Source organism: Meleagris gallopavo, chromosome Z (assembly GCF_000146605.3).
Source record: "Meleagris gallopavo isolate NT-WF06-2002-E0010 breed Aviagen turkey brand Nicholas breeding stock chromosome Z, Turkey_5.1, whole genome shotgun sequence".
NCBI lineage: Eukaryota > Metazoa > Chordata > Aves > Galliformes > Phasianidae > Meleagris > Meleagris gallopavo.
In genome coordinates this window covers 7,250,020-7,260,182 of record NC_015041.2, presented here as the reverse complement: position 1 = coordinate 7,260,182, position 10,163 = coordinate 7,250,020, and positions in this window count along the sequence as shown.

Genomic DNA, 10,163 nt, shown 5'->3' with positions numbered 1-10,163 from the left:
GGCAGGACGCGGTGCTGCTTTGGCTGCCGAGAGCTGCGTGTCAGCATGCAGGGACAGGGCGCTGCTGCTCCCCACGCGGCAGCTACAGACCTCGTGCTGTTATCTTGGCTTCCTGAGGGCTGCGCCTTGCAGGAAGAGCCGCCCTTTGGGAAGCCATAGTTCTGTGGCTTGTGCCTGTTCGGAAGCCTTCAGTCCATCTCTGGAGCCCACATCCAGGAGAAAAGCACCCATAAAGTCCTGACTTCAGAGCTGGGAGCTGATGTGTGTAATGTGCTGCTGTCACGATGCAAGTGCCGTGTCATTATAGCCGACTGGAGGAGGTTTCTGAATGGGGCATTTCAGAGGAATATTCGGTTCTATAGCAGATCAGTCGCAGTACTGGTCCCCCTGCCTGGCCCTGTGCTGGGGCTGGGGTTAGTGATGCGTTTGCTGTCTCCTGGTGGCATGCGGGTGGCTGCCCATGATCATTTCTGCCCATTCCTGAACTGGAACAGTCAGTGTTTCCACTGCGCTCTCCACGCAGCATCTGAGTCATCGTGATATTAAATCAGTACTTACTGTTATCTGTCTATCTTGCTGTCTGTTTTGCTATCTGTGTACCAGGGATTGCTGCTCTTGCTACAAAGGGATTGTGCCGCCGCTCATCCAGTGTGATGCCAGTGCCCTGGACTTTCAAACTCCTTCAGCTCCCTTTCTGAGTCATTCATCAGTGAAAGCATTGCAGCCCTGGGGCACAGCAGGCTCTGACCGTGTCTGCATTCAAAAATGACCCCTTGGTGTGCAGCTGTGTGGGCTGAAACAAGGACAGTGGGAGCAAGCGCATTGTACCAGGAGGCTGCAACATGGGACCTAAATGCAACCCGGAGGCCGCCAAAAGCAGGGCAGAAGAAAGGTCAGCAGAGCCCCTGCCTCCCTCTCTGGGTGCTGTGGTCAGCTGTGTTCTCCTTAACCAAAGCTGTTCTTCTTCCACAGTCTATTATCCACCAGCACATCCGGCACCCTTTTAAAGAAATGCTAGAAAAACACAGGGAAGGGTGATGGGAATAATTAAAGGTATGAAGCAGTTTCCATACAAGGAACAATTACATAAACTAGCTCTCTTCCGTCTGGGGGAAGAGATGACTGAGGGAGGGATGACGGAGAATAATAAAATCATGTGTGTCTGGGGGAAGCTGAGCAGGGAATGGCTGCTCGAGCTCTCTTCCCTTAAAGTGCTTGCTGCCATCACGTGCTAAAATTGGCGGTGCTACCTCAGGGCAAGAGTGTGTTTCCTGCAGCAGTTTAGAATTAACCTGTGGAGCTGCTGACTTTGGTGAGGAGGATGCTGAAGCTGTGAAAAACTTGTCTGGGGTCAAAATGCAGTTAAGCAAAGAGAAAATCCACTGCAGATTGGTGAGCACAGTGGTGCTTTTTCTGGCTGAGAAAGTTCCCAGGCTGTGAGGTGCTGGGATCAAGGAGCACATTGTGAAGGTATTTTCACCCCAATCTTCACCTCTTCCCAAGAGACTGCCTTGGCAGTTGAGCTTCATCCCAGGGAGAACAGGAAGGCTGGGAACCATGGCTTTTAGCAGTGGCACCGTTTTTCTGATGAAACATCTTACATAATTATCTAGTGTTTGAAGGTCAGAGCAGCAGATGAATCCATTGAGCTCTACAACTCCGTACATGCATGTTAGGTGCTGAGTCCCTGCTGCAGTAAACACAGACCTCTCCCATGGCTCTACCACAGCCTCCTCAGGCTGGAAGCTTTTGTGGGACACTGCTCAGCCTGCCTTGGGTGCACAGATCCCAGCATGGCTGAGCAGATAGGCATGAGCCATGGCACTCATTGCCGCAGTGCTTCCAGTCCTGCTTAGGCTCTCCCGATCCATGTGACACAGGGAAGTCTGGCTGGGCAAGCTCCAGAGATACATCTGAGGACACCGGGCTTGGCGGCAGCAGCAGCAGGGTTTGTACTCTTTTCTCTACAGTGGGAGCAGCGCCCACGTATTCAGTGCTGTCTCTTCTTCCTGCCTGTTCCCATCCTCGGAGATGCCGCCCTCCTTTTTCAGCAACCAGAGCTGCAGGATGAGGAAAGGACTGAAAGAAAAAGCTGTATTCCGTTTTTTATTTTTTTTCCTTTTTTTTTAAATTTATTGTATCAGTCTATTTTTTACTGTTGAGTAGCCACCTCCTTCCCAACCAGTTAGCTGTCCTGGCTGTGATCTCAAGTGGTCATATCTGCAACGTGGTGCTGGTGGTGGGTTGTTTTCCAGGTCTTGAGGTCAGCTTCTGCCTGCACGCTGTGTAGGTGAGCTTGGTCATGAGGGCACGGACATTTTGTTCCTCTATACTCTGGCAGCCCCTGGCCTGTCCCCAGAGGAGACCATCCACCTGAAATGGCTCTGCCAGCCACCACTCCCTCCAGTATTCTTGGGAGCCTCAGCATAAGGCCTGCTTGACACTGAGCATGAAAGGGTCCCCAGGAGGTGTCTTGCCCAAAGCCCTGCTCAAAACAGGCTCAGACACGGGATCACATTGGGTTCCTCAGGGCTTTATCTGGGCTGGTCTTGAAAGCCACTGAGGACAGCAGCAGCACCAGAATATTTTGTTCCAGCAGTCTCTCCCACGTCCTTGTGACACTGCATCTCATCAGAGTCCCCCCAACTCCCGAGGGCACCTGGGAGGAAGGGGATGGAAACGGTTGGTGATGATGATGATGATGTTTAATTTGTCCTTGCCCATTGATGCTGAGGACGCCGGCTGCTGTCTCCCCCTGCCAGCACTGCCGCCGGCCGCTCCGCGCCATGCACCTGTGGGGGTGGCATAATGAGCCGTGTCCTCAGCTCAACCTGCCGCTTCCTCTCCCAGCAACGTCTGAGCTGCCAGCTGGGTTATTTCTTTTTCCTTTCTGTCTCTATTCTCAAGTGGTTCACAGCCAGTGTTGGCATCCAGCCTCTGTGAGAGACCTCCCCCCAGGCTGATCGTGGTGAGCCCCCATGATAACTTTGGGCTTTCCTGTGCATGTCAGTTGTGTGGAGATGGGAATGGCTCTCCTTGGGAGGACTTCGTCCTCCCCAGTACCCACACCTGTGCTCAGAGGAGACATTCAAGAAGAGTGGCCAAAACCAGAGTGTGGGAGTGGGATGGGAGGGCAGCAAGGTGAGTTCTGTGATGTTTGGTGGGGACAGGATGCAATTGAAATATGGTTACAGACATGGAACTTGAGCCCATAGCGGCTGAACCCAGCATTTGGTTGAGGTATTCCCTGCTGATAGAGTGTGACAGTGGCTGGGGTGCTATGGCACATGTGTTCTACCCATCTGCACCCTTTATCTAGCCCTGCTAAGGAGCCCGAGTGGCTCCTTAGAGTTCAGCTTGGCTCCATTTCAGCTTCCAGTTGATGTTTGCTGTGCTTTCCTCAGTAAAGTATGGCACCTGATGGTTTCTCCTATGGATAATTCCAAACTATACATCTACAGATGTTCCCAGAAGTGATGCTGGTTGTCAGGGCTGCTGCTAGAGTTAGGCATGCCAGAGCCAGACAAACCCACCATATCTGTTTCGTGTATGTCCACACTGCAGATCTGTCTGGCATTGAATCCTTAATTTCTGAAAGGAGCTGACTGTGGCAAGGCCATTGTCAGTTCATCAGCGCTCCAACTGGTATTCAGTTGCCGTAGAAAGCTCAATAATACCTTGGTGCTATTACCAAATTATGACTTCTTTAAAAAAAAAACAAAAAAACAAAAACAAAAAAAAAAAAACTTGGGATTATCTATCAAGACTGTTCTCTGAAAGAATGCATTGGCTTGCTATTTTATTTTTACTGTATTTTATTCTTACAGCCTTCTGTGCACAGCCTTGACAGGGCAACCCAAAAGCTGAGGGAACCCTGAGCTCTCCTCTGAGTCACAGAATGACAGAATATCCCGAATTCATCTCTTGACTCCACAGAGGACAGCCTAAAAATCAGACCTTAATTAGCTGAGGGTTCACTCAGGTGGGGATTTAGAAGCCTTTGCTGGTCCTGCACAGCTGTGCAGCTGTTGGCCACATCTGGAGAATGGGAGCTCCAATTCCCAAAGCCATATCTCAACCCAAGGTAGTGGGCTGGGAGGATGCAGCCCAGAGCTGCCCAAGGCACTGGATGTGGCTGGACCGCTGCCTGTCTGGCTGAAGAGTCCTGGGATGGGGACATGGTGAAGCCGGGCAGCAGCAAGGGTGAGGGGAAGCAGAAAGCTAAGGCTAAAGAGCATGCTGACAAACACAGCGCTAGGGTTTGTTGAAAGGGAGAAAGCAAAGAGGTGAAAGTCACAGTGCGGAGTGGTTGGGGCGAAAACGAGCAGCGCCTGACAAAGCACTGGGAGAATTAACGCTTCTGCAAAACCAGCCTCGAGCTAATTTCCCCTGTGCCTGAGCCTTCAACAAGGGCAGCAGCGCTGAATGCGCAGCCTGAAGCAGGGAAGAAGAGTGGGAGGGAGGCGGGGAGGAGAAATTGTCTCTGCTGAAGGGGAACAAAAGCTCGGCGCTTTCGATGTGCCCGGAGTGGGGCGGCTGCACTGCCTGCGGCCCCGGGGAGCCGCCGCATGCTGGGACGATTGCAGGGCTGCTCCTTGGCACAAGGCTGTCCTTCAAAGGGTGTAAAGCCCAGCGGGGCTCTGGGAACAGCGTGTTCACAGTCTGTGCTGGAGGAGAGGGAACGATCAGAGCCGGTCCTAAATTCTAGATAAGCTGAAGGAAAATGAAGATGTGACATTGGAAGTTCAGCAAGAGGGGCAACTTCGGTGCTTTTGCTTCCTTGGGGTGCAGTGCTCAGTTTCTGCAATGCTGGGTGCCATGCGGGTGCTGCACCACAGCTCGGTGCTGTCGGGAGGCTGCCAACAAGGGGTGGGCGGTGGAGATGGGATGTTTCCTCGGGGCACCTTTTTTTTTTTTTTAATTAAAATTAAAATTAAAAAAGAAAAAAAAAGAGAGAAGTTATTCTAGGAAAAGAAATGAGCTGAATGTGCTCCTTCTTCCTGCACGGTGCATTTTCTTGTCCCACCCCCAGCCAGAGTTATGTAAGGACGCAGGCAGAGCGGGGTCATGCCAGGTGCAGACAGGGTGCAAGCATCTCTGCCCCATGTGTCCTGTGCTTGCTGAGCCCTCAGCACAAAGCCATGTGTGCACCGTGTGTGCATGTTGTATGTGTACATGTTGCATGTGCTCTGTGTGACCATGTGTGTACACACATGTATGCACATATGTTGCATAAAGAGTAGAGTTTTGACTTTGTCAGGGTCTCCCCATGAGGGCTTTCACTGGAGGACAGTTCCGCAGATGTTAAAAAAAAAAGATAGTTTATTGAAGCAACAGACAGAAGAGATCAGGCTTGCCATTGATAAATGCCCCAGCAGCAATGGCATCAATGCATGGCACAGTGCTGGCAAAACACTGTGCTCTTCACCAACAGATAAAGCACAGCACTTACCAAGAAGACATCGCTGTCCTGGAGAAGGAAGAGGAGCGCAGTTTCCCATCTTCCCTTCCGTCCCTCTCCTTCAATCTCTCTTCCTTTCTCTGCTCCTCCTTTCTCTTCTCTCCCTCCAAGATACTTTCCCTGATATCCTGAACCATACCTGTTTCTCTCCATGGGGTGATGTTGAACATCATTTGGGTGGATAGTTGAGTTCTACATGTTCGGTATGAGTTAGTGAATTAAAAACTCTTACTCTGGGTATTGTGGACTTTGAGAGTCTGTGCTGAAGTGTTATCAGTTTTTTTGTCAACCTTTAGCCAAAACACGACTGTCCTGCCACCAGACCCCCTCCATCAGCTGTTTTTGATGCTGACATCGTGGATCTCCATCTTCAAGGTTTAGATAAGAGAGAAGCAGGCAGCAGCATCTTTAACCTAATGCTAATCTCACAACACAGTGTGTACCAGCATACAGTGTGCGTGCCAAGATGATACCTCCAGCCCAGGCCTTCCAGCCCCGACATGGAGGTTTCTGATGTTATGCCACAGTCCCCTGCAATGGTGCCAGAGAAACAGCATGCACTGCTCTGCATCCTTCCAGGAGGAAAAACACGTGTGTATTACATGCACTGTGTGCACACATCACACACCCTGTGGCATGACATGGTGCACACCACGTACATGCATGTGCCATGCATGTGCTGTGTGCTGTGCAGACACACATCACAGCCCTTGGTCTCTCATTTGCAGAACTGACATGAGGAGGGCAATGGTGAAAGTCACCCTACTGGAGCAGGTGATCCCCTGGGAGGGAGTCCAGCAATGTGAGGAAAAGGATGGCTGTGTGCTTTGCAAGCCCCTTGTCTGGGGAAGGAAAGCTCTCTGTCTCATGGAGCAGGAGATGGGGATCAGCTTTGCTGGGTATATGGCTGTGGGCACCTCTGTCTGCATGTGCCCATGTCTGGAAGGTCCCCTTTTTCTGCGAGGATCCCTCTATCTTCTGAGCCACGCCATGCAGGAAGCATCTCCCTACTATAGGTATTTGGGACCACAAAGAGGCGGGGGAAGTCCATCCCAAAGCAAGTGTGGGTGCCCCTCTGCAAAGAGGGAGATTTCACTGCAGATGAAATCTCCATCCATGAACCTTCCCCAGGACGGATGCACGGGGCCGTGTGCCAGCAAACCCCTCAGCATTTAGGAGCTGAGTGCTGCAGGCAGCAGCTGTGGGGGGTGTCCTGGGAGGGCCAAGTGCGTCTGGCACAGAAGCCATCCCACATCCATGCTGTCTGCACCTGTTGGGCTTCCGGGGAGGCCGCATGAATGAGGCAAGTCGCTATTTCAGCGCTTCCTCCGGCGAGGCTTCTCCTTTAGAGGCAGCGTGCGTGGGTGCTGCCTGCGTATGCGCGGGGGCTCGCTGCCTGCGTGTGCGGGTGGGTGGCGATGGGGGCTTCGGGAGAGGCTTTGCCACGTCAGGGAATTCACGCTGGGGGCTGGTGTGCCCCCGCTGGCCCCACTGCATCGTCTGCCGGGTGCTTCATTGCGTAATGGTGCTGCTCCCTGCGCCGGGTTTCCGGGATGCATAGGATGCCCATCGTTCCTGCAACCAAGTGACATCCCCCTGGTGTCCCCCCTGCCTGGGAGGGGTCTGTTGCAGCAGGTGGAGGGATCTGCTACGGGGAAATGCCTTTGGCAGCCAAAAAAACCCCGAAACCAGACTGCTCTCTTTGTTCTCCCAAATACCTCTCAAAGAAAGTGTTTGCTCCGGGGGAAATTTGGGGGTTTCTCCATGCACTGCTCTCACAGCTCCTCATGGAGTGGTTAGGGTTCCAGGGAGGATGGAGAGCACTGGCTCTGGCACCACTGAGAAATCTCAGTTTCTGAAACCTCTTGGTGGAGGGAAAGTGGGAGGAGGGGGCAGACAGAGAAAGGGCAAGGCTGGGTCGTGGGTGAGAGCCGTCTGATGGGGCCATGCTGCCTCATGACACTTTGCACCCCACTGAATGGGTTTGTATCTTCAGGCTCAATCCTGCACAGCAAATTTGCATAGATATGGGCTCCAGAGCCTGTTCAGTGCTCTTTTCCACAGCTCCTCACTCTGCCCTCTCCAACCATATTCAGTCCCTTTTGTTCCCTGTACTGTATGGCTCTCCGCAAGGAGCGGACATGTAAGGACACTGCATATCAGGAGCAATCAGACCTGACCTGAGGCCCCACAGCTCATCTCATGCCATACCGGGCAATAGTGAGCAAAGGAGGTGCCATTTGCAGCAGCTGTCCCCTCCCAGAGGTCCCTGTGGGCACAGAGCAGCCAGAATGCAGAAGGTTGAGGTGAGGGGATCCACTGACACTTTCTCTCTTCTCCACGTCTCCAAGTCGGCACAGCGTTGCCATGCTGCTGCTGTCACTGTTGCCATGCTACGCTCATGGTGTCGGAAGAGGATATCAGGTTGCTTTGAGGATGAGGGGACCAGAGATGAAGCTGGGGTGATGCTGTGGCCCCTGTACTCCCCCACCTCGCTGCCATCCCAGGGACCTGGTGGTGACAGAGGCGCCACTGCTTGTGGGAGTGTTGTGATGGGTCGGGTCCCCCAGGCTGGCTGACCTTCCTCAATTTCTTTTCCTGAATCATGGCCACTGTTTCAGCATCCCCTCCTCTTTCCTTTGATTTTTATCATGCCGCACGTACACGGTGGGAGCACTGCTGTGCCAGGCAGGAGAGACACCACACACTGGGGTCATTTTTTCCCCTTTATCTATGTATTGATAAAAATTCAACTCACATACCCAAGGCTAAATGAATTCTTGCAAGGCCAGCACCCAGCTGTCCCCCATCAGCAGCTGTCCCCACCACTGGTCCACAGCAGTGTGGTTAATGTGCCCACAGCTGAGCACAGGAGGTGAGCAGAAATAGCTCCTGCAACTGCCCTGCATGGACGACTGGGCAGGGATGGGGCTGTGCACACCCAGTGCTGCCCTGCGCAGCAGCTGTGAGTGCGTTCCTCCATGCCTAGATATGTTTGGAGGGAATTCACATGGAGATGCTGGCTCTGTGGCGTGGCGAGCTCTGTGAGATGTTGGCTGTGGGATGGGGCAGGGCAGGACCTTGTTTTGCTGGAGGTATTTCCTCCGCAGATGTAGAAAACTCACACAGGGTGCCAACCCCCAGACCTCCTGCTGCCTCTCCCCAGCCTGGTACCCAGGACCAGGGAGCAGAATGCGGTCGAGGCATCCCACCAGCATCCCCTCTCCACCTCTCTCCTTCCAGCTCTCCCAGTGCTCCACCCCCACACTCCAGCCTAAATAATTCCTCCTCTGCCTAGCGGTTTGCAGTCTGCTCTCATGTCCCTCCCTTAATCATCAAATCATCTCAGCCAAATGAGACACATATACTTGTGTGCGGCTCCTCACGGATCGCTCACTCCAGCCCCCAGATCTCTTTGCGGCTGGTCCCTGGCTGTCTGCAGGGTATTGAGGTGCCTCCCTCTTTGCTGCCCTTGTCATTGTTCCACTGGCAGGAAGGGGCTGTGATAACCCCATTGCAGGATGTCATGGTGTGGGGCAGGCTGGGAGCTGCTCTGCCCCCTCAGCTAGCTGTGTGGAGTGCATGTAACTCAGACTGGAGGACCGGGCTCCGTGTCCTCAGCCCATTGCTTCCCAGCCCAGTGCCAAGAGCTGGGCTGGCCTTCTAGGGTGGCTGTGAGCCAAATCCATGCTTTCCAGGTATCCTGGCTGCCTTCCTTTCTCCCTGGCCAGCCAGGCTATGCTTCAGATCAATCCTAGATGTGCTTTGCCATTGGTGTCACCTCTCCATGTGAGCTTACCTGATGTGACCACATATGCTGACTGTCAGACCCAAGGACGCATCCTAGAAGGAACATGAGTGCTGGGGATCATTTGGGTAGTAGGCATGACATCATACAGCTGTCCACCCTCACTTTGCAGAGGTAACATCAGCAGGGCTTGGGTCTGCACAGCTGACATAGGAAGGCTAAACACATCTTTCACCTCACCACAAACCATTTTCCACCCCTCCTTTTTGCCCTCTGTCCCGTGTGCCACCTCCCATTCCTTTTACAAGGTCAGGGCAATAGGAGCAGGAAGCGCACAGAGAGAGGCACACAGCTCCTGCTGTCTCAGTGCTGCTCCCAACGCCGACGCAGAGGACCTGGACGCTGCCTGAGTGCTGTGTGGGCTGCTGTCATGAGTCACAGCCTCCAGCAGAGCCACTGCGGGGAGCACAGTGTTTACAATGCCCACAGTTCGCCTCTTGTCCCTGCACTGTGTGGGCCCCCGTGGCTCCATGTGTGAGCAGGACTGTGGGAATGAAGGAGCGGAGGGCATGAGGAGGCGGTGTTGAGCTCATCTGAGCAGTCAACGTTGGTCCTGTGTGGGTGTAAGATGGTCTGTAGGAGAACCTGCAGGGAACACTGGGGGGAAGAGGAGGATGGTGTGAGGCAGATGGAGGCCAAAGCCAGGCTTGGGGCAGGAGCATGGGCACTTCTCCACCTGTAAAATGACATTTGGGGACTGAAAGGTGCACTTGCCTCCTTTGTTCCTGAATGCTTCGATGGCTGTGGGACCAGTGGTGGGGCACGGGTGTGGGCTGCCGTCCCAGTTCCTGTTGTTCCCCATCTCTGCCGCTCCTGGTCGTAGCTCTGTGCCAAGGCAAGACAGTGACGACGGAGCTCCCATTATCCCTCCCCGCGCCCCCGCCATCAGCGCGG